Genomic DNA, 24,701 nt, shown 5'->3' with positions numbered 1-24,701 from the left:
AGAGTGGCAATTATTAAAAAGTCAGGACACAATTGATGCTGGTGAGGCTATGGAAAAATAGAAATGCTTTTACACAGTTGGTAGAAATGTAACAATCATTGGAGAAAACAGTATGGTGATTCCTCAAGGTTCTAGAACCAGAAACACCATTTTACCCAGCAATCCCATTACTGGGTATACACCCAAAGGAATAGAAATCATTCTGCCATAAAGACACGTGCATATGCATATTTATTGCAGCACTATTTACAATAGCAAAGACATGGAACCAACCCAAATGCCCATCAATGACATGGATAAAGAAAATGTGGTACATATACACCATGGAATACTATGCAGCCATAAAAGATGAGATCACGTCCTGTGCAAGGACATGGATGAAGGTGGAAGCCAGCATCCTCAGCAAACTAACACAGGAACAAAAAACCAAAAACTGCATGTTCTCACTCACAAGTTGAACACTGAGAATACCTGGACACAGAAAAGGGAACAACACACACCAGGGCCTGTTGAGGGATGATGGGGTAAGGGGAGGGAACTTAGAGGATGGATCAATAAGTACAGCAAACCACCATGGCACGCATATACCTGTGTAACACACCTGCACATTCGGCACATGTATCCAGGTTTTTTTTTTTAAAGAATAAAGAAACAAAATGTAAATAATAAAATTTTTAAAAGTTTATTACTCACATCTTCCTGAAAATAAAGTCAGTGTTTTAGATGTAGAAGAATACTACCCCAGAATATCAGCACCCATCTAAAGTCGAAGACAACATATATGAGGCAAACACTGAAGCCATTTCTATTGAATTCAGGAATGAAACAAGGTTATACCAATATTATTCAATATTGATTTGCAAATTCTAAGCAATAAAATTCAAAGGGAATAGAGAGAAGGAAGAAGTTAGAAAGGAATAAATTTTTATGTACTAGAAAAGCAAGAGATAAAATTATCATTATTTGCCTGACAATATGAAGGAACACCTAAAAAACCCAAGCATGAATTTAAAAACCTGTAGTACTGATTTAAAAAAAAAAGTTCAGTAAGATGAGTGATTAAAAAACAAATAGATAAAACACAACAGCTTTCTTATACAGCATCAATAACTACTTGAAAACATTAACAAGAAATAAATTAAATCACATGGTAGTAAATACCTAGGAGTCAACTTAAACAGAGAGGTGTGAGGGCCAGATGAAGAAACCCACAAAATTTTTACTGAAGGATATAAAAGAATCATTGAAAAAGTGAAGATACAGGTAATGATTCTGAGTCTGAAGGCTCAATAAAGTCAAGATAGAAGTTATCACAAAAATAATTTGAGCAATATGTGCAATTCAAATAAAACCAAAGAGGAGTTTTCTGGAAACTGGCAAAATAATTCTAAAGATCATTTGAAAAGAGACACAAAGAATTTCTCTCTCTCTCTCTCTCTCTCTCTCTCTCTCTGTCTCTCTTTTTTGTCCATAAAGTGTAGCTAGAAGAGGATGTCCTATTAAGCATTAAATACCTGGTAAAGACACAATAATTTAAAAAGTGTTGTACTGACATAAAAACAGACAGGCTAATGACAAGAAGAAGAAAGAACATCAATAGACCATACATGAGAATGCATTTGATGAGAAGGGTCCCAGTTTTAATGAGTGGAGAAAGGCTAAACTATTAATTCATCGTTCTGGAATAGTGATTAACTACAGCATTTGAAAAACAATGTACTTAGATTCCTATCCACATTGTGAATGAAAAATTAATTAATTAGCTAATTAATTCATACCTATAAAGAGTTGAACATGAAGAAGAATTTTTTAAAAATCAAATAATTAAATCTAGAAAAATATAAGAGAATACTCATTTGGGGATAAGGAAATAACTTTTGAAGTTCAAAAGCAAAAGAACATATAAGATTTTCTATAATGGACAACATCAAAATTAAAACTATTCATCAGAGACATCAAAAATTCTGAAAGCATATAAAAACTCAAAAAATATAAGTAGCAGGTAAAGAATAATATCCTTTTTCCATTAAAAAAAAAGCTTATACACATAGATGGAAAATATAAATATGTTTATGAACATATAATTCCCAGAGGACAAAACATAAAATATATTTGGCTACACAAGTAATAAGGAAAAACCAGGTCAATAGGATGCAGTGTCCTTTCTCATTAAATTAGCAAAGATTTTGAAACAGTGATAATTCCTAACATTAGCAAATATTCAATGAGTAATCACTTGATGCTTGGACTTGAAGTTGTCTCAAAGATTTTCTGAGGAGCAATTTGATAATATGTATCACACTATCAAGTTGTGAATCATATAACACAATATGAATCACATATCACATTAAAATGCCCACATCACCGATTGGACAATCCCAATCTAGAAGAAATAATGAGAAATCCTAACAGAGATTTAGATGAAAAATCTCACAGCAGTATTATTTATTGTGGTGAAAGACTGAAAGCAATTTAAATACCCAAGTGTAAGGACATAAGTAATAATATGGCAATACGATATAATTTAATTGATGTAAAAGTCCAAGCATTCAAGAATATTTAATGACATTAAAGTGTTAATGAAAGAATTATGAGGGGAAAAAAGCCATGTAATAAGACTTACAGCTTGCTCCTAATTTTGTGAAAGATATATATATATTTAGCAAATGCATGAGCATGTGCATACACATGTGTGTGTATACATAGTAATCTACTTTTAGAAAAAAGACTTGAGAAGAGTTCAACTTTCAATTAAACATCACAGATTAAACACATGCATTAACCTCCATTTTCTTCCAAACACACGAAAATGACAGTGTAGGAATTAAATATACATAAACAAACCCACATATACCAAGAGAATGGAGGGGAAAGTGACAGCAATTGAGAGATGCAAACATTTTGGAAGAAGGAAAATGGTTGAACAAATGGTAACTGATTAAGCACAGCAGTGAAAACTAAAGCGCATATGTCCATTAGGTAAAAAAGCAGAATACAACCAATTTAACTCATTGAGTGCCAGAAGGACCCAAAAATTGGGAGACCAGATTCTTCTAAAAGCAGGAACAGCTAGAGCTGAAAACAAAATTACCTGAAAATCTGTGTAAGAAATGTTAAGAACCCCCAGACCCCCTTCTACACCTGCCTTGCCACCAGATGGCAGTCCCTTCTCAATTCCTATATAAAACTGAAAATGTAGTCACTACAACATATCAAGCAGAGAGGATCTAGCTTCAAGGATTCTGTGGCTGGCTGACAGTGAGTACACACCAGGTAAAACCAGAGGTGATCCGGTAAAACCAGAGGTGATCCACTAAAACCAACATACTGAATAGAGTATCCCCCAATTATCTCTCAGAGTACTCAGAGCCAGATTATACATACTCCCCATGCCTTCATGAGTGCAGAAGGTTTATCTTTGGAAAAACTTACCAGATGAAGATAAAAAGTCCTTAGCTGTGAACATTCCAATGGTCATCCATAACAAAACCAGTTTGCTGTTTTACTACCATACAGTCAAGCCTTTCAGAGAAGAATGCCCCTCCCATCTAATACATACATTCAATATTTTAGTGCCACTCTCTTAAATATAAGTGGATAGGCAATGATGATGAATATTTGTGTTAAATCTCTAACATGAACAGAATATACCAAAACAAGCAGAGAGAAAAAAGTATAGATAGAAAATAAAAGATAAGTCCTTCTCAGCCTTTTGGCTAAGATCAAATGTAGTATCTCTTCTTATCAGTTTCATATGCAAAGCAGTAACACGATAAAGCAACCACACAAACAAGCTGGCATGATAACCAGCTTATAACAAAATGGCAAGATCAAATTCACACATATCAATAATAACGTTGAATCTCAATAGGCTAAATGTCCCATTTAAAAGGTACAGGGTAGCAAGCTGGATAAAAAAGCAAGACCCAAAGGTATGCTGTCTTCAAGAGACCCATCTCATAGGCAATGAATGATAGCCATAAGCTCAAAATAAAAGGATGAGAAAAATCTACCAAGCAAATGGAAATTAGAAAAAGCATGGGTTGAAACCCTAATTTCAGACAAAACAGACTTTATCCTTTATCCATTCAAAGATCACAAAGACAAAGAAGGGCATTACATAATCAGAAAGGGTTCAATTCAAAAAGACAACTTAACCTAACCCTAAATATATGTACACCCAACACAGGAGCACCTACATTCATGAAGTAAGTTCTTAGAGACCTATACAGAAACTTCTAGTTCCACACAGTAATAGTGGGAGACTTCAACACTCCACTGAGAGTATCAGACAGATCATTGAGGCAGAAAATCAACAAAGATATTTAGGACCTGAACTCAACATTGGACCAGATGGACCTGATAGGCCTCTACAGAACTCTCTACCCCAAAACAACAGACTATACATTCTTCTCATCACCATATGGCACATACTTTAAAAGTGGCCACACAATCAGACATAAAACAATCTTCAAAAAATGCAAAAGAACAACAATCATTCCAAACACACTCTTAGACCAGCACAATAAAATTAGAAGTCAAGACTAAAAAAATTGCTCAAAACCATACAATTGCATTGAAATTAAACAATATGCTCCTGAATGACTTTTGGATAAAAAAATGAAAGTCAGACATCAAGAAGTTGTTTGAAACTAATGAGAACAAAGATACAACATACCAGTATCTCTGGGGCAAAGCTAAGGCAGTATTACGAGGGATATCTACATCATTACATGCCCTGATGTAGTTGGGCTGTGTCCCCACCCAAATCTCATCTTAAATTGTGGTTCCCATAATCCCTACATGTCATGGGAGGGAACTTGTAGAAGGTAACTGAATCATGGAGGTGATTACCTGCATGCCGCTGTTCTCATGGTAGTGAGTTCTCAAGAGATCTGATGGTTTTAAAGGAGATAGCCCCCCTTTTTCTTGGCACTTTTTCTTACTGCTACAATATGAAGAGGAAATGTTTGCTTTCCCTTCCACAATGATTGTAAGTTTCCTGAGGCCTCTCCAGCCATGCTGAACTGTGAGTAAATTAAACATCTTTGCTTTATAAATTACACAATATCAAGTATGTCTTTATTAGCAGTGTGACAATGGACTAATATAGTAAATTGATACTGGTAGAGTGGGGTGCTGCTATAACGATACCCAAAAATGTGGAAGCGACGTTGGAACTGGTTAACAGGCAGAGGTTGCAACAGTTTGAAGGATTCAGAAGAAGACAGGAAAATCTGGGAAAGTGTGGAACATCCTAGAGACTCATTGAATTGCTTTGACCAAAATGCCAATAGTAATATGGACAATGAAGTCCAGGTTGCGACGGTCTCAGATGGAGATGAGGAACTTATTGGGAACTGGAGCAAAGGTGACTATTGTTATACTTTAGCAAAGATAAGGGTGGCATTTTGCCCCTGTCCTAGAGATATGTGGAATTTTGAAATTGAGAGAGATAATTTAGGGTATCTGGCAGAAGAAATTTCTAAGCTGCAAAGTGTTCAAGAGGAAGCGTAGCATAAAAGATTTGAAAATTTGCAGCCTGATAATGGAACAGAAAAGAAAACCCATTTTCTGGGGAGAAATTCAAACCTGCCACAGAAATTTGCATAACTAATGAGGATCATAATGTTAATCACCAAGAAAAGGGAAAAAAAATGTCTCCAAAAAAATGCATGTGAGAGACCTTCACAGCAGTTCCACCCCTAGAGGCCTAGGAGGAAAAATGGTTTTGTGGGCCCGGCCCAGGACCCCTTTGCTGTGTGTAGCCTAGGGACTTCATGTTCTGCATCCCAGCCACTCCAGCCATGGCTAAAATGGGGCCAAGGTACAGCTCAGGCCATTTCTTCAGAGGATGCAAGCCCTAAGTCCTGGCAGCTTTCAACGTGATGTTGAGCCTGAGGGTGCACAGAAGCCAAGAACTGAGGCTTTGAAACCTCCATCTAGATTTCAAAGGATGTATGGAAACACCTGGATGTCCAGAGAGAACTTTGCTGCAGTTGTGGAGCCCCACAGAGAACCTCTGCTAGGATAGTGCAGAAGGGAAATGTGGGGTCAGAGCCCCCACATAGAATCTCCACTGGGGAATTGCGTAGTGGAGCTGTGAGAAGAGGGCCACAATCCTCCAGACTCCACAAAGTTAGTTCCACTGACAGCTTGCACCATGTGCCTGGAAATACCACAGCCCAGGAAAACAGCTGGGGCGGGTGGGGGAGGGCTGTACCCTGCAAAGCCACAGGGGCTGCGCTGCCCAAGGCCATGGGAGTCCACCTCTTCCATCAGCATGACCTGTATGTCAGACTCCAAGATTTAATTATTGCCTCATTAGATTTTGGATCTGCATGGGGTTGTAGCCCCTTTGTTTTGGCCAATGTCTCCCATTTGGAATAGGTGTATTTACCCAATGCCCATACCTCTATTGTAACTGAGAAGTAACTAAATTGCTTTTGATTTTACAGGCTCATAGGTGAAAAGGACTTGCCTTGTCTCAGATATGACTTTAGACTTGGACTTTTGAGTTAATGCTGGAATGAGTTAAGACTTTGGGGGACTGTTGGAAGGGCATGATTGGCCTGGCGTGATAGCTCACACCTGTAATCATAGCACTTTGAGAGGCTGAGGCAGGTGGATCACCTGAAGTCAGGAGACCAAAACCAGCCTGACCAACATGGTGAAACCCTGTCTCTACTAAAAATACAAAATTAGCTGGTCATTGTGGCACATGCCTATAATCCCAGCTACACGGGAGGCTGAGGGAGGAGAATCACTTGAACCTGGGAGGCAGAGGTTGCTGTGAGCAGAGATTGTATTACTATACTCCAGCCTGGGCAACAAGGGTAAAACTCCACCTCAAAAAAAAAAAAAGAGAGAGAGAGAGAGAGAGAAAGAGGAAATAAAGAGAGAAAGAGAGAGAGAAAGAGAAGGAAGGAAGGAAGGAAGGAAGGGAGGGAGGGAGGGAGGGAGGGAGGGAGGGAGGGAAGAAATAAAGGGCATGGTTGGGTTTTGAAATGTGAGGACATGAGATTTGGGAGGAGCCATGTGTTCAATGATATGGTTCAGCTATGTCCCCACCCAAAACTCATCTCATCTTGAATTGTAGTTCTAATAATCCTTACATATTGTGGAAGGGGCCTGGTGGGAAGTAATTGAGTCATGGGGGTAGTTATCCTCATGCTGTTATCATGATAGTGATTGTGTTCTCAGGAGATCTGATGATTTTATAAGGGGACTTTCCCCACTTTTGCCAGCAATTCTCCTTGCTGCTGCCATGTGAAGGGGATGTATGTGCTTCCCTTCTGCCACAATTGTAAGTTTCCTGAGGCCTCCCAGTCATGCTGAATTGTTAGTAAATTAAACCTCTTTTCTTTATAAATTATCCAGTCTCGGCTATGTCTTTATTAGCAGCATGAGAATAGACTAATACATGTCCACATCAAAATGTTAGAAAGATCTCAATTTAAAAACCTAATACAATTGAAGAATTAGAGAAGCAAGACCAAACCAACCCCAAAGCTAGTAGGAAACAAGAAATAACCAAATCAGAGCAGAACTGAAGGAAATAGAAGCATGAAAAACATTGAAAAGATCAATGAATTCAGGAGTTGGTTTTTGGAAAAAATTAATAAGATAGATAAATAGGCCACTAGCTAAACTAATAAAGAATAAAAGAGAGTAAATCCAAACAAACCCAATTAGAAATGACAAAGGGGATACTACCATTGACCCCCCAGAAATAAAAATAATCCTCAGAAACTACTATGAATGCTTCTATGTATACAAACTAGAAAACACAAAAGAGATGAATAAATTTGTGGACACACACATCCTCCAAAAACTGAACCAGGAAGAAGTTTATTCCTGAACAGACCAATAATGAGCTCTAAAACTGAATTAGGAATAAATACCCTACCAATCAAAACAAGCCCAGGACCAGGTGGATTCACAGCTGAATTCTACCAGATGTACAAAGAAGATTTGGTACCCTTTCTACTGAAACTATTCCAAACAATTGAGGAGGAGGGACTCCTCCCTAACTCATTCCATGAGGCCAGCATCATCCTGATATAAAAATCTGGCAGAGACACAACAAAATACAGAAACTTCAGGCCAGTATCCTTGAAGAACATTAATGCAAAAGTTCTCAATAAAATGCTTGCAAACCAAATCCAGCAACACATCAAAACACTAATTTACCATGATCAAGTCAGGTAAGGATTCATTGCAAGGATGCAAGTGGTTGGTTCAACATGTGCAAATCAATAAATGTGATTCGTCACATAAAAAGAACTAAAGACAAAAGCCACATGATTATCTCAATAGATGCAGAAAAGGCTTTCAATAAAATTCAATATCTATCCCTTCATGTTAAAAACTCTCAAAAACTAGGTATTCAAAGGACGTATCTCAAAATACTAAGAGCCATCTATGACAAACCCACAGACAACATCACATGGAATGGGGAAAAGCTGAAAGAATTCCCATGAAAACCTGTACAAGACAATGATGCTCCCATTCACCCCATTCATCATAGTATTGGAAGTCCTGGCCAGAGCAACAGGGCAAGAGAAAGAAATAAAGGGCATTCACACAGGAAGACAGGAAGTCAAATGCCCCCTGTTTACAGACAACATGATTTTGTATATAGAAAACACTATACTCTCTGCCCCAAAGCCCTGGCAGCTTATAAACAACTTTGCCAGTTTCAGGATACAAAATCAGTGTATGAAAATCACTAGCATTCCTATCCACCAACAACAGTCAAGCTGAGTGCCAAATCAGGAACACAGTACCATTCACAATTGCCACAAAGAGCATAAAATACCTAGGAATACAGCTAACAAAGGAGGTGAAAGATCTCTAAAATGAGAATTGTAAAACACTGCTCGAATAAATCAGAGATGAAACAAACAAATGGAAAAACATTACATGCTCATGGATAGGAAGAATTAAATCATTAAAATGGCCATACTGCCCAAAGCAATTTGCAGATCCAATGTTATTTCTGTCAAACTACCAGTGATGTACTTCACAGAACTGGAAAAATCTATTTTAAAATTCATATGGAACCAAAAGAGCCTGAATAGCAAAGGCAATCCTAAGCACAAACAACAAACCTGGTGGTATAAGATGAGCTGATTTCAAAACATAATACAGGGCTACAGTAAATCAAACAGTATGGGACAGGTACCAAAACAAATACAAAGACCAATGAAACAGAATAGAGAACCAGGAAATAAGGCCACACACCTGCAACCATCTGATTTTGACAAAGCTGATAAAAACGAGCAATGGGGAATGGACTCCCTATTCAATAAATGGTACTGGGATAACTGGCTAGCCATACATAGAAGATTGAAACTGGATCCTTTCCTTACACCATTTACAAAAATCAACTCAAGATGGATTAAAGACTTAAATGTAAAGCCCCAAACTATAAAAACCCTAGAAGACAACCTAGGCATAGGAACATTCTGGACATAGGCACACAAAGATTTCATGACAAAGACACCAAAAGCGATTGCAACAAAAGCAAAAAATGACAAACAGGATCTAATTAAACTTAAGAGCTTCTGCACAGCAAAATAAACTATTAACAAAGTAAACAGCCTACAGAATGGGAGAAAATTTTGGCAAACTATGTATCTTACAACAGTCTAATATCCAGCATCTATAAGGAACTTAAACACATTTACTAGAGAAAAACAAACAATCCCATTAGAAAGTGGGCAAAGGACATGAACAGACACTTCAAAAGACATACATGCAGCCAACACGCACATGAAGAAAAACTCAGTATCACCGATCATTAGAGAAAGGATGCAAATCAAAACCACAATGAGATATCTCACACCAGCAGGAATGGCTATTACTAAAAGTCAAAAAGTTACAGATGCTGGCAAGGTTTCAGAGAAAAGGGAATGCTTGTACGCTGTTGGTGACTGTGTAAATTAGTTCAGCCATTTTGGAAAACAATGTGGTGATTCCTCAAAGAGCTAAAAACAGAACAATCATTCAACCCAGCAATTCCATTACTGGGTATATACCCAAAGCAGTATAAATCATTCTACCATAAAGACACATACACACGAATGTTCATGGCAGCACTATTCACAACAGCAAAGATATGAAATCAACCTACGTGCCCTCTCAATGGCAGACTGGATAAACAAAATGTGGTACATATATACCATGGAATACAATGCAGCCATAAAAATGAACAAGATCATGTCTTACAGGAACATGGATGGAGCTGAAGGCCATTATTCTAAGCAAACTAATGCAGCAACAGAAAACCAAATACCACATATTCTCACCTGTAACTGGGAGCTAAATGATGAGAACACATGGACACAAAGAGGGGAACAACGGGCCCTGGGGCTTACTTGAGGGTGGAGAGTGGGAGGAGGGAGAGGATCAGAAAAAAATTAACTACTGGGTACTAAGCTTAGTATCTGAGTAACAAAATAATCTGTATAACAAGCCACCACAACATGAGTTTTCTTATATAACAAACCTGTACATGTACTCCTGAACCTAAGTTTTTTCAAAAAGACATTTCAAAGAGCACTTTTTAATGTAAAAAGAAGAGATTTTATTCAAGAAAAAGATCTAAGAACCAAGAACCAACAGAGAACTCTCAAATGTTAAAAAATATAAAAGCATAAGTAAAAATTGCAATAGATGGGTTCAAAGATAAAGTTGAGGATATTGTCCAGAAAGCATAACAAAAGAAAAAAGAAAAGAAGGAAAAGAAAGAAAAACAAGAACACCGAATACTGGCTTAGGCTGTCCAAAAGCCAACTAATAGGATTTGGGGGAAAAAAAAAAAAGGCCAGGCCTGGTGCCTGTAATCTCAACATTTTGTGAGGCCAAGGTGGGAGGACTGCTTGAGCCCAGGAGTTTGAGACCAGCCTGGGCAACATAAAACTGTATTTCTACAAAAATATAAAAAATTAGCCAGGCATATGTAGTCCAGCTACTCAAGAGGCAAAAGGATTGCTTGAACCCAGGACGCAGAGGTTGCAGTGAGCCTTGGTTGCACCACTGCACTCCAGCCTGGGCAACAGAGCGAGACTCTGTGTCAAGAAAAGAAATAAATATATAAGAGAAAACTGAAAATGTTATGAAAGAAATGATATAAGAATAATTTCTAGAACTGAAGATAACAAAGTTGTAAATTGAAATAGTAACCAAATAGTCACGCATTATAAATTAAAAAAAAAAAAAAAACTTACACCAAATCATTATGAAACCTCCAAACACTGAAATTAAAACACAACAATTGGCCAAGCTTGAAGGTTCATGCGTGTAATGCCAACACTTTGAGAGGCTGAGACAAGGGGATCGCTTGAGCCCAGGAGTTTGAAAGCAGCCTGGATAACATAGCGATACCCCATCTCTACAAAAAACAAAAAAGTGGGGCATGTGCCTATAATCTCAGCTACTCAGAGGGCTGAGGCAGGAGGATGGATTAACTGAGCTCAGGAGTTCGAGGCTGCAGTGAGCTATGATCACATCTCTGCACCCCACACTAGATGACAAAGTGAGACTCCATCTCATTTAAAGAAGAAAAAAAGGCCAGGGGCAGTGGCTCACACCTGTAATCCCAGCACTTTGGGAGGCCAAGATGGGTAGATCAGAAGGTCAGAAGTTCAAGACCAGACTGGCCAATATGATGAAACTTTGTCTCTACTAAAAAATGCAAAAATTGGCTGAGTGTGGTGGTGCGCACCTGTAGTCCCAGCTACTAGGGAGGTTGAGGCAGAAGAATCCCTTGAACCTGGGAGGCAGAGGTTGCAGTGAGCCGAGATCATGCCACTGCACTCCAGCCTGGCAGAAAATACTTCTCCCTTCTCTTAAATCAGGCAAAGCATAATAGATATCCATGTTCTACTATGAAGAAATTCTACATTTAGAAAGTAGGGATTTCAGGGTGCAGAGTAAAGGTTTCTATGAAATAGCACATTGGGAAGGACACTACCTCAGTGCTTGGCATGAAGTAGGATTCTGGACGAGGTAAACCCCTCTGCTTGCCCACTGGTCTAGTTTATCCATTGGGAAGATGAGAGCTAGGGGTCAGTCACCTCTTCCTAGCCCTAGAATTTGACTCCAATAATCTGTGTCCACCTTGGATGCCTTGTAATGAAGGAACCTTCCAGGAACAGGTCACCCCAACCTCCTGCTGCTCAGGCCTAGGCACTAGGAGCCCCTCCTCTACCCACCTCCCACATAGGACCAGACATCTTCTCACTCCAGACCCTCCATCAATTGCAATACATTCCTGGTAGTTTATTTGTTCTCTCAACTGCCCACCTCCCAAGAGACAAGACCCTGAAACCAAGTATAAATGGCTGCTGGGACTTCAGTGCCACCATCTGGTCTGTGTACTTCCAGCTGTTGAATAAATGGCAACCCGTGGACATTTCTATTTCCTGCAAAGCCCTCCCAGATTAGGAGCTGATCCTCATGACTCCTTACAAGCTTGGCAATGCAGAACCAAGCAGAGCATCTGAATATGAAAAGAAAGGCCAAGTCTTGAAACTCAGCTCTCTGAGCTCTAAGACCTGGACACAGGCCAACACCTGGTCTCCAGAGCTGCGAGCCAGACACAGCAGCAAAACACAAGGGGATGAGCCAAGCTTTGCAACCAGCAGCCCTGGGTTTGAATCCTTAATCGGCCACTGAATTCCTGGCACTAGCTGAGACACGTTTTGGCAGATTTCTCATTCATAAAACTGGAACAATAAGGCCTACTTTCTAAAATAATGAGCAAATAATTAGATGACAATAAGTCATGTTTATTGGGCACTTGCTGTATCCAATGGCACTGTGCTAAGCAATTTGTTTTCATTGTTCATTTAATCCTCAGAAATTAAGTATTGCCATCTCCATATTAAAAATAAGGAAACTGAGGCACAGAAAGGTTAACATGTCCAGTGTAGCTCAGCAAGGACGCACCAGAGTTGTGATTTGAACCCCAGCAGTCTGAGGCCAGACTTGACTGTAGTACTGCATGGTTTCCCTAAAGACAAGTGCTTCCTGAGGGGGATAATAACCAGCCCTGTCTCATTCTCCCTGCCCATATTATTGATGGGAGACCAAGGCCCAAAGCAGGGACATGGGCGTCCCACAGTCATGCAAGAGCTAGGGGTGGAGTCTGGACTCAATTCCTCATGCCAACAGCCACCGGAGCCCACAGAAGCCCATCCGGAGGACCCGTGGATCCCCACAGTGAGTGGGCCCAGTACCCTGCTGCCTCAGACAACCCACAACAACCAACACTCATGGGTTCCCCACACCTTGTTCTGATACGGGCATGGTATTCTGCTGGGAAGAGTGGGTATCTGGCCTCTGCCATTCCTCAGCACACTTACCAGGCCATCTTCCTACTGTGACACCTGCCCTAGTCACCTGCCTAGCTCTTGAGAGCTCATCTTTCCCCTTCTCCATGGTGACCAAGAGCACCACCCATGCCCTGCCATCAAGAGGGAGGGAGGAACCAATCTCAGGGCCCCTGGATCCAGCCAGGCCTGCTGCAGTCCAGTCTGTTCAAACAGCTCATGCCTACCATGGCAAGTGATTTGTTTCCCTGGTAGCACTTAACACTCACTACATTAACAGTATGTATTACTCAGGGACCATATCTGAGTTATCCCCTGCTGGGTCCTCAGAGCCTATTCCAGTGCCTGGCAACAAATCATCCAGTTGTTATGTGCAGAATAGAGTACAAAGGGAAAAACCAGTCCAGTTAGGAGTGACTGCCAGGAGAAAGATGATCGTATCCTGGTGGCAAATGAGAAAACAGAATAATTTCAACAGACATTTAGGAGAAAAGCTGGAGAGGATTGGGGACTGAGGGAAAGAGGGGTCAAAGGTGACTGGGGGTGTTCACACTTGCACCAGAGACAGATGTCCATCTGTCCTCTCAGAGAAGTAAGAGGGAAAAATGAACACATTTTCCAATCTGGGTGCCAGCTTTGGAGCACCAGGCCATCACACTGTTGACAAAATGAAACCACAGATAAAAAGCTGGTGTGCTGCCTAAGGACAAACCAGATTATGAGCCCTTCCCCCTCTCTGTACCCTTTTAATCAGGGACTCCAGGCTGAGCTAGCCAGGCTGGAATGGCAGTCTGGGAAGCTGGAGATTTCTTTCCTGAGATCAGTGAAACACACTGGGCATGAGAGGACCAGTTGGGGATCCCTGTATTGTACGGGCTTCTGATCAAAGGCTCTACACCATGACCTTGCTCTGTGATCCCGTCATTATCATGGGGTAACTGGGCTGGAACCAATGGGCCACTGGACAGAGAGGAGGATCAAAAGGGCTGCAATATAAAAACAAATCATGCCCCTTCCCTGACTTTAAACCTGATATGGGTGCCCACTTCTCGGTGGAGGGTATCTCCCTCATTGCAGGGAATCCAAATTCCAATACAAATTGGTGCCAACCTCCCTTTCCCATTTTTTCACCAATGTCTAGTGTAGTGGCCAACACTGGCTGCCCACCCAGCCATGTCCCTGCCTCAACCTTCCTAAAGGAACCTTTGGAGAGTCCCTGCCCTCTTTATTTAGGAGCCTGTGCTGGGCTTGGGATGATGAGATTGGAGGTGCCCACAGGGTTGGTCCAGAAAACAGGCCTCATATATCTCATGTCACTGATTGCCATTGGCTACTTTAAGTATGTGTCTCCCCTGCTGGCTTGTGAGCTCCTAAAGGCCAGGGCTCAGTGTGATTCCTTTCTAGGTTCTGCAAGAGGGATCTACTGGGCAGAAGGAAGGCCCAGGTGCTGGGAGGTAGGCTCCTCTTGTGTGCCTCGTGGGGACTTCCGTCCCACACAGCCTCCCTGGTTCCCCATCAGCCTTTCCTACCTCAGGCAGGATTCTGAACCATGGCTTTCTTTAGTCTCAGAGCAAAAGCCTCTCTCAATGTCACTCTGAAGCTCAGGCACACATACTCTGTTCATTCTATTAAAAAAAAAAAAAAAGCGCCCTTCACATGATCTAGCTCTCAGGCAAATTAGAAAAAAAGAAAAGAAAAAGCCTTAATTAAAGTACTGCACAGTTTTCACACATAATGAGAAATGGCTTTTTGAGCCAGCATGATAAAATCCTACCACTCTGGGGTTGCTCTCTAGAAAGTGAGGATTAAGAAAGCAAGGGTTTTATTTAAGGGCAGTTGGAGAAACAATGGCAGCAAACTCTTAGAAGGCACTCACTCTGTGCCAGGCTGTCCTACACGCTTTACAAATGACAGAAAGCAGCTATTTCCTGGAATCCTGCTGGCTGAAATCTGAGAAGAATAAAGAGGAAAACATGGGTGAAGGAGAAAAGTGACCCACAACATCCCAAGATGTGGGATGGTCTGGAGGGTGGTGAAAGTCAACTGGTGCTGTTGCTACTGGGAACGGGATGCCTTGTCTAAGATCTTTAATATGTGGTGCTCTAGGGTGTAGTTTACAAATTTGTTTTTAAATCATCCGAAGAGCTTTAAAAATTCTAATAGCTGGGCCAGGCGTGGTGGTCGATGCCTATAATCCCAGCACTTTGGAAGGCCGAGGCAGGCAGATCACCTGAGGTCAAGAGTTTGAGACCAGCCTGGCCAACATGGTGAAACCCATCTCTACTAAAAATACAACAATTAGCCAAGCATGGTGGCACATGCCTGTAATCCCAGCTACTCTGGAGGCTGAGACAGAAGAATTGCTCGAGCCCTGGAAACAGAGGTTGCAGTGAGCTGAGATGGTGCCACTGCACTCCAGTCCAGCTGACAGAGAGAGACTCTATCTCAAAAAAAGAAAAAAAAATCTAATAGCTGGGGTTTACCCCCAGACACTCTAATGAAGTTAGACTGGGGTGTAGCCAGGGCAATGAGACTTTTTACACGAGCCCAGGAGATCCTAATGCCAGCCGAGGTTGTATGCCCTGGCCTAATGTTGTCCACTAGTATACTGGTTTCCTCAGCTGCCATAACAAAGTACCATGAACTGGGTGACTTAATGCAGGAATTTATTGTTTCATAATATTGAGGATCAGAAGTCTAAAAGCAGGGTGTTGGCAAGACCATATTCTCTCTGAAACCTATAGGGGAGAATCTTTCCTTGCCTCTTCCTAATTTCTCATGGTTTGCTGGCAATCCCTGGCGTTACTTGGTTTACAGCTGTGTGACGCCCATCTCTGCCTGTGTTGTCACATGTTTTTTTTCCATGTGTGTCTGTGTCTTCCCATGGCCACCTTCTTGCAAGGATACCAGTCCTACTGGATTAAGGGCCGCCCTATTCAGTATGACTTGTTTTAACTAATTACATCTGCAATGATCCTATTTCCAAATAAGGTCACACTCTGAGGTACTAATATTTAAAACTTCAACACATATTTTTTATTTTTAATTTTTTTTGTGAGACTGAGTCTCACTCTGTTGCCCAGCATGGAATGCAGTGGTGGGATCTTGGCTCACTGCAATCTCCCACCTCCACCTCCTGTCTCAGCCTCCCAAGTGGCTGGGATTACGAGCATGTGCCACCACACTTGGCTAATTTTTGTATTTTTAGTAGAGACGGGGTTTCACCATGTTGGCCAGACTGGTCTTCAACTCGACCTCAAGTGATCCGCCCGCCTTGGCCTCCCCAAGTGCTGGGATTACAGGTGTGAGCCACTGTGTCAGGCCATCCCATCTTTTTTAGAGAGACACAATTCAACTCACAACAGTAAGTATAAGTGCCTGCTCCTGCAACCGCTCAGCTTTGCCTGCCCACTGCCTGAATGCCATACTTACAGCATGAGTTGCTGTTTGGAGCCCAGCATCGCCACGTATTTGAGAGATCCCCAGTGGCCTTCCTGCCCATGAAGACTCTACCTTTCTCCTTATTGCTTATGGAGTCGTTTGTGCTACTTGACTCAAAGCCTTTTGCCTGAGGTCACCTGGCCTTTGGCTTCTGAGTCTTCAACCCCAGGCTGCTTGGCAAGGCCACTGACAGCCTGCTAAATTTCCCAAGCACCCTTACCATGAGAGACATACTGCACCCTGTCCCCTCAAAAGCCTAATGCTAATGGGGACTCAGCCACAAAGCAGACATCCCAGCCAGCTGCGGGTCTGGTACTTGCTTCCTCTTAGGTAGCATGAGAGCTCAGACATTCCACTCACCAGGAACAAGCCCCAGGAATGAGTCAAAGCTCCTTCAAAATCTACATTTGCCTGGACCTTACTGTGCTATTGAACAGCTGAGCATCCATGGGCAAATCACTTAACCTCTCTGAAGTTCTGTTTCCCAGCTTTGAAACACTGATTATAATCCATGCCTTCATTTCTGATCACAAACACTCAGGATGAAGGTATCTCAGAATCCAGAACAACTTGGGTTTTTAGAAAGGTAACACGGGCCGATGTAACAGTCCTAGTAAGATCTGGGGCAATATTCAGGCTCAAACATGCAAATATTTCCACAATGAGGCATATCGAAATTCACACTATGGGAGACAAATAAAGGCGACAGATAGCTTCATATCAGTTTGGGTCAGGTTTGGCAGCCAAATGAGTTTAGTGTTAAACACAAACACACACACACACACACACACACACACAGATACACACACACACACACACACACACACACAATCTATTTTTATAGCTTCTTGAATTTCCGGACAGTCTGTAAGAGAATGTCAACCTAAGTCCAGTTCACAAGCTTGCGGTAACTATTACAAGAGATAATATATCACACGTGTGAGTATCTTGCAGAAGAGCTAGTTCAAAGTAATTAAATATTTGCAAATCTGGAAAGGGAAGAAGAAAGCTTCAATCCTGCCCAAGCCAAAGTTTGCCACTCTCCTTAAAACACTGAATTTTGGCCTGAAGCCCTGAGACTTCCACACTATAAGTGGTCAAATGTCCCCAGCTTTGCCCTGCTCCCCACTTCATCATCAGCCCCAAACTGAGGTCTCAGCATGTGATAGGAGCCACGTTCATTCTAATCATCACAGTAATTTTTTAAAAAAAATTCCAGCTCCATTTCACATCTCTTAAGATTTGACATAAAACATTGTTACACTCTCAGAAAGATCTTTAGAATCAGAAAGCTCCTGTATTCTCCCACAGTACCCTGGTTTCATGAAGGCAGCCAGACTCAGATTCACAGGTCCTCCTCTTCACGTTGGAAGTGGTTTTTATGGTGGATGCACTGAAAACATCCCCAAAACTCGAGGAGATATGTAAAATGAAGAAGGGTGCAGTGTCTACAAAACAGCAGCCACTGCTATAAGGGAGCTGAGCAGCTACACTCAGGCCAGGGTTGGAAAGTCCATTGTCTTCTTCAGTTCAGACTGCTATAACAAAATGCCTTAGACAGTGTAACGTATTTGTTTGTTTTTATTATTATTATTGAGACACAGTCTTGCTCTGTTGCCTAGGCTGCAGTGCACTGGCATGATCTCGGCTTACTGCAACTTCTGCCTCCCAGGTTCAAGCAGTTCTCTTGCCTCAGTGGGAGTAGCTGGGATTACAGATGTGCACCACCATGCCCAGCTAATTGTTTCTATTTTTAGTAGTTTCACCATGTTGGCTAGTCTGGTCTTAAACCCCTGACCTCAAGTAATCTGCCCACCTTGGCCTCCCAAATCCTGGGATTACAGGAATGAGCCACTGAGCCCAGTATAAACTGGGTAATTTATAAACAACAGAAATGTACTGTTCATAGTTTTCAAGGCTGAGAAGTCAAGGATCAAGGTGGTGGCAGGTTCCATGTCTTATGAAGGCCTCTTCTTCATGGATGGCAGCTTCTATGTGTCCTCACATAGCAGAAGAAACAGAGGGGGTCCCTCAAGCCTCTTTTGTAAGGACACAAATCCCATTCACAAGGGCTGTAGCCTCATGACTTAACCCACCCCTAAAAGCCCCACTTCTTAAAATTATTACCTGGGGATTCAGTGGCAACATATCAATTTGAAAGAGGGAGACACGAACATCTAGACCACAGAACCCATCTAGTCAGGGCCTGGTATGACCTTGGATAAGGTAATTCACTTCCCAGATCCCAAGTCTTCACCTGCTAAATAAGCATGTGGATTATATTCCCTTCCAAGGAACTTCTGGCTTAAAAACTCCACAACAAAGGTTTCTGTCTGTTTGAGATAAATGCTGGTTCCCTAAAGAGATCTGGAAAATAAGCTGTAGCTATCGATAGCTTCTGATAGACAATTTCAGGCAGGAGGTAAAGAGGCAATTACACAGTGCACATCTCGTGCCACACACTGACTTAGTACGCTGATGAATTCAGGTGACAGTGTGGTTCCGCAACTCCCTTGGGGAATTTTGTTTCTCAAAGCCAGGGACTGGCTGCTCCCACCACGGCCTCTGCTGGGTGGCTGCTACTAGGCAGGAACCTGTCAGAAATCAACCCAAGGAATTACTTCTTTTTGGAAACAGGATCTCTAGAATTTGAGGTAATTCAAGTAAATGTGGCAGATGGTAGCATCTCAAATTGTCATTTCTCTAAAGAAACCTGTCAAGGGTGATAACCTCTGGTGGCCTGAATTCAGAGTTGAGCAACAGTGAGAATGTGGCAGGTATAACGGTTACCTACTGAGGGGAGCAGAAAGATTGGGGGCAGAGCACTCCCCGAGGTATACAAAGAACAGGGGCCATGCCCATGGTTGCAGCTTCAGCTCCAAGGAGGAAAGCAAGCATGGAGGGCTTCTGAATTGGACTAAAGCCGTCTCTGTGATGAATTCTAGATGCCACATTCTAATGAGAGTGAAGTAAGAGGTAAGACTTGGCCGCATATCATCTCTTTACAGCGACGTTAAAAAGCACATCACCTTCCTTAGGAATAAAATTCTATTACTAGAACCAGCCAGGAAAAAATAATGCATGCGATTATGATGCATGTAAAATCTCAGAAACTTGGCCAGAAAAACTGAAAGATCAAGAACCTGAGTAAAATTCATCATAACAATAGAAGATAACGAAAAAAAAATGTAAAACTTCAAAATAGTTTAGTATTTTGTTGAGGACATGGAAACAACATTTATGAAGGTGAGCATCAGAGAAGGAAAGGCTTTTATTTTTCTTGGTGCCAACTATGTGCCAAGCACTCTGCTAGGCACTTTAAATTCATTACTTCACTTCATTCCCATAGAATACACATGAAGTAGCATTGGCAGTCACTGTAGTAGCAGTAATAATAGGAAAACACCAGTAATTAGAAATCACAGTATTTTGCAAATTTTTTTTGATGAAAACATACCCCTGGTTCAGGGAGGCAAGCCTATAAAATTCAAAAGGCATGAAGAGAACAATGAGAACTCCTAAAAACTCATCTTTAGGGATGAGCCTGATGACAAAGCTCCCACCACCATAGCATCCACTTCACCATTAGAATTAAGAGGTCCTTTCTAGGAGACTCATAGTCCTTGCTCAGGTGACTTCATTGGTTCCCAGGACCAATGATTTCAGAAATGACAATGGGTTTTGTGTTTCTTCACGGTCCAGAAAGTCTTGGTCAAAAAAACAACTTGGTTACCTTCAGTGACAGAAGGCCCCTGGCTGGGACTCTCAGAAGGAATCCATGCTGACCACTCCCCGTGACTTCCTCCTCATGACAATGGGCTATGAAACCTCATGGTCTCCATTTGACCCCTCTCCCCTCTCCTGACTCACCAAAATGCATTGTCCTTGGGTACTTCCAAAATACCTAGAGTCAGCTTCACACTGCTCTGGCACTTGTTCATTCATTGGTTGTAGCCCCTGCTTTGGGTCAGACCCATGCTAGGAGATAGGCATACTGGGATTTGTTAAGCTGCCCAGCCTGGAGGAATCCCATGGTCCCTGCCTGCCATTCCATGACTCTCCATCCCACCCCATTGTTCAGATTCATTCTTCCAGCACCTTCTACTGGGAGAGCAATAAAGAGTTTGCAGTCTCTAAGAACCAGCCCTCTGCAGGTGGCTGGTGCTTTGTTTGGTAGGGACCATCAGATTCAGCTCTCATCCCTTACTACTATGAAGGTAAGGATGAAGATCCCCCCATGGGAGAAGGGGGCTGCCTAAGACTGAAGTATCTAGACACTGGTAAGCAAGCAGCCCGCCCCTCCCTTGCCTGAGTATGTGAATGTACTCAAGATCCTTGGAGCAGTCAGACCAGTGCCTTCCTCGAAGTCTCATATTGTTTCTGTCTGGGTTGTTCTTCCCCTCAGAGGTCCAGGCTGGGGAAAGCTAAAGGGCTGTCTTGGGTGGTACTGGCCAAGTCTCTTCTCCTTCCAGTTCTAAACTGTCTTATCTATAAAATGGGAGTGTTGCATTGGTTGGTGGTCCAAGGTCATCTTTTCCATATATACTGGTTTATGACTTTATATAAACCTGTTTCTCATTCTAAATCATAATTATGATTATAATCATAATCATAAATTGAAGGATGTGTGTGTGTTTCTGTGTGTGCGCATGTGTGTGTGAGAGTATGTGGTCTAAGAAAAATCTGGCCCTGAGTTTTCTACAGATGCTCCAGAGAGTGCTTTAAAAAGTCTGGAATCCTGGACTCTCCTTGTTGAGAGTGCACACACCCAATATGCCCAGGCGGGGTGTACAACCCACCTGCTGCACAAGCAATGGGGAAAGGCATGACGGAGAACTCCCTGATTATGAGCCACCTGCAGGAGTCCAAGACAGGCGTGAACAGAGCTCTGTGATCTGGTCTAGAAAAATGGGACATGTATGAAGTACTTGGTTAAGGGCAAGCCAGATTATCCCAGAACACCTCAGGAAATCAGAGCTAGCCCAAGCTTCTGAGAAATGATGACACGGAACAACTGAGCAGGTACATAATCAGACCTTCAAGTGGTCCAGGGCTCAGGGCTAAACCCAAGGGTGCCCCTAAAGAACACATAAAATATTGTTCTCAATCATGAGACAGCCACCCCTACTTGGCCCAATATGTGTCTATTAAAGACTGAAATTTTGGCCAGGTGAGGTAGCTGCTTCCTATAATCCCAGCACTTTGGGAGGCCCAGACAGGTGGATCATCTAAGGTGAGGAGTTCAAGACCAGACTGACCAATATAGTGAAACCTCATCTCTACAAAAAATACAAAATCAGCAAAGTGTGGTGGCACATGCCTGTAACTCCAGCTACTCAGGAGGATGAGGCAGGAGAATCTCTTGAACCTGGGAGGTGGAGGCTGCAGTGAGCCGAGATCCCACCATTGCACTCCAGCCTGGGCAACAAGAGCGAAACTCCGTCTCAATAAAAAAATAAAAAATAAAGATAGAACTTTCAGGGTTCTGCAAGGGAAGCTGAGCATCCTGTAGCCCCCAGGGATGCTGCAAGGGCCTCAAAACCTTCCCACCATTGCTCCCACTGTCCACCAGCCTCCGTGTGTCACCCGCAACGGTGGATGCCCTTGCTGGTTGCCTGCTCACTTCTCCTACTTTGATAAGGTCACCCGCCATGCTTTATAACACAAAAATAATATTCCTGCTGCCAATGCAAATTATGTCTGAACTATCCACCCTTCCCAGCCTCATGCAGAAAGCAGCTCTGTAGGGGAGAGGCACACCAGACTGCAGTTAGAAGGCTTATTAAGACACCTAATGAAACACCTTGTGGTGACCGCCCCCTCTGAGGAGAGCTCAGCAAAATGCATCACAGAAGCAGGTGTCAGGCTTAAGGCAAAAGCTTCCAAAGCACTAAAGCCACACATGGAAGGACTGGGAGTTGCCCCCTCCACACCAGATGTTCGCCAAGTCTATGGTGCTAGGGCTCCTCGCCCTTTATAAGCAAAATACCACAGTAATGGTCTCGAATTCTTGGCCTCTAGGGGGTGCAAGAGGAGGTACTCTTGCCTAATTCAAAGCTGGGGGCAATGGCTGCAGGCATTTGGTAAGCCTGAAACACCAGAGGAGATAAAGTTCTAATTTAACTGAATGAGTTGCAAGCCCAGTATCTGGGTAAAGACCTTTTTAGGGGTCTCTTGGCTTGTCCCTCAGGAGCTCTGGTTTCTCACGTGGCTGGCTGGCTCCTACCCTCTGAAGTGGTGAGCTCTCGACGGGTGAGATGAGGACTGGGTCTGGGGACAGAGGTTCTAAGAAGGCTACACAGCCTGCTTTTACGTTCATTTTTTTTCCTGTGTCTCAGGCCTGCTTAGGAAAGAAGCAATGGAAGTAGGTACCCTAGTGCAGTGGTAGAAAATGTGCAGGAACAAGCTGGATGCAAACTGTCTCTACTTCTTGCAAACAATGACACTCTGGAGAAAACAATGGGACCATTCTATGCTGTGTTTTCTCATTTTAAAAATGAGGGTAGTGATAATAATAGTCTGCATCTCCTCCAGTTTTTATGAAGATCAAATTAGTTAATGCCTAGGGAATCAATCAGGGTCACCCTGGGCACGCTCAAATGAGGAGAATCCAAGGCAAGTTAATAAAGGGAATATTTACAAAAGGGGCAAGGACAAGGTAACTGTAGCAGAGCACCCATGGGGATGGAAGGGAATAGGGGAGGAAGTCGTTACCAGAAGCCAGCAGGAGAGAACAGGGGCAGGGAGGCCCCTTTGAGAGAAACAGCAACCTTCAGTCAAGAGACATGGCTGGCCCACAGCAACCACACAGGGAAGGCCCAGGGAGTAAGTATACAGAACACGTTCTTACTCCCTGCCCCCGCTCTGATTTCTGGCCATACGGAAGCCCAAGGGCATGGCAGAGTCCATACAGCCCAGCCTTCCAGGCCAGTGAGCAGGGTGGAGATGCGTAAAGATGGACTGAGAGGGTCACATGAACACCACCAGCACAGCACACAATCTGCCCAGGAAGTAAGCACTCAACACACGAGATGCTGCTGCATCCTTGGGCATCAATTTGGATATATGTGTTCAGCCCTCATCACTGGGACACTAAACGGGGCTTTGGAGTCACATGCCACAGCCATCAGTGTCTCTCACAGACCTATAGCTGCTACTATGGAGTGACCTGCTGGCTAAAGGGAAGGCCATCCCCAAGTGGCACTCCCAGGCCTTCCCTGGGCCTACCAAGTTCACCTTGGGACTGCCTGGGCTTCACAGCAATGACAGGGCAAGAGGCAGTGATGTTTCCACCCTGTTGGAAAACAGGGATATTTTAAAGTAAATTTTCCATAGGTTTTTGGAAATCGCGTGGTATTATAAAGAATAAGTTTTTTAGTGGTGATTCCTGAGAGTTTGGTACACCCATAACCCTAGTAATATACACTGTACACAATTTGGAGTCTTTTATCCCTCGCCCCTGCCCACCCTTTCCCCTTCAGTCTCCGAAGTCCATTCTGTGATTCTTATGCCTTTGCATCCTCAGAGCTTAGTCCTACTTATGAGTTAGAACATATGATGCTGGGTGTTCCATTCCTGAGTTGCTTCACTTAGGATAATGGTCTCCAATTCCAAATTCCATCCAGAATAATTGCAAATGCCATTATTTCATTCCCTTTTATGGCTAAGTAATATTCCATGGTGCATATATCATATATATCTATAGATATATCTCACAATTTGTTTTCTTTCTTTTTTTTTTTTTTAGACTGAGTCTCACTCTATCACTAGGCTGGAGTGCAGTAGCATGATCTTGGCTCACGGCAATTTCAACCTCCTGGATTCAAGTTATCCTCCTGTCTCAGCCTCCCAAGTAGCTGGGACTACAGGCATGCACCGCCACACCCAGCTAATTTTTGCATTTTCAGTAGAGAGAGGGTT

General features: G+C 42.5%; 1 protein-coding gene and 1 pseudogene across 13 annotated transcripts in view; one reads left to right on the top strand and one right to left on the bottom strand.

Moving 5' to 3' along the window:
• The window catches only part of PTPRT (protein tyrosine phosphatase receptor type T), a 1,128,992-nt gene that overhangs the window by 757,709 nt on the left and 346,582 nt on the right, over positions 1-24,701 (bottom strand). The gene's annotated exons all lie outside the window — the stretch shown is intronic.
• On the top strand, positions 3,697-3,845 carry LOC119473244 (annotated as a pseudogene).

This window comes from Cebus imitator, unplaced genomic scaffold, assembly GCF_001604975.1.
Source record: "Cebus imitator isolate Cc_AM_T3 unplaced genomic scaffold, Cebus_imitator-1.0 Scaffold141, whole genome shotgun sequence".
In the NCBI taxonomy this organism is placed as follows: domain Eukaryota; kingdom Metazoa; phylum Chordata; class Mammalia; order Primates; family Cebidae; genus Cebus; species Cebus imitator.
Note: the sequence above shows the minus strand (reverse complement) of the source record. Positions and strands in the feature narration are given on the sequence as shown.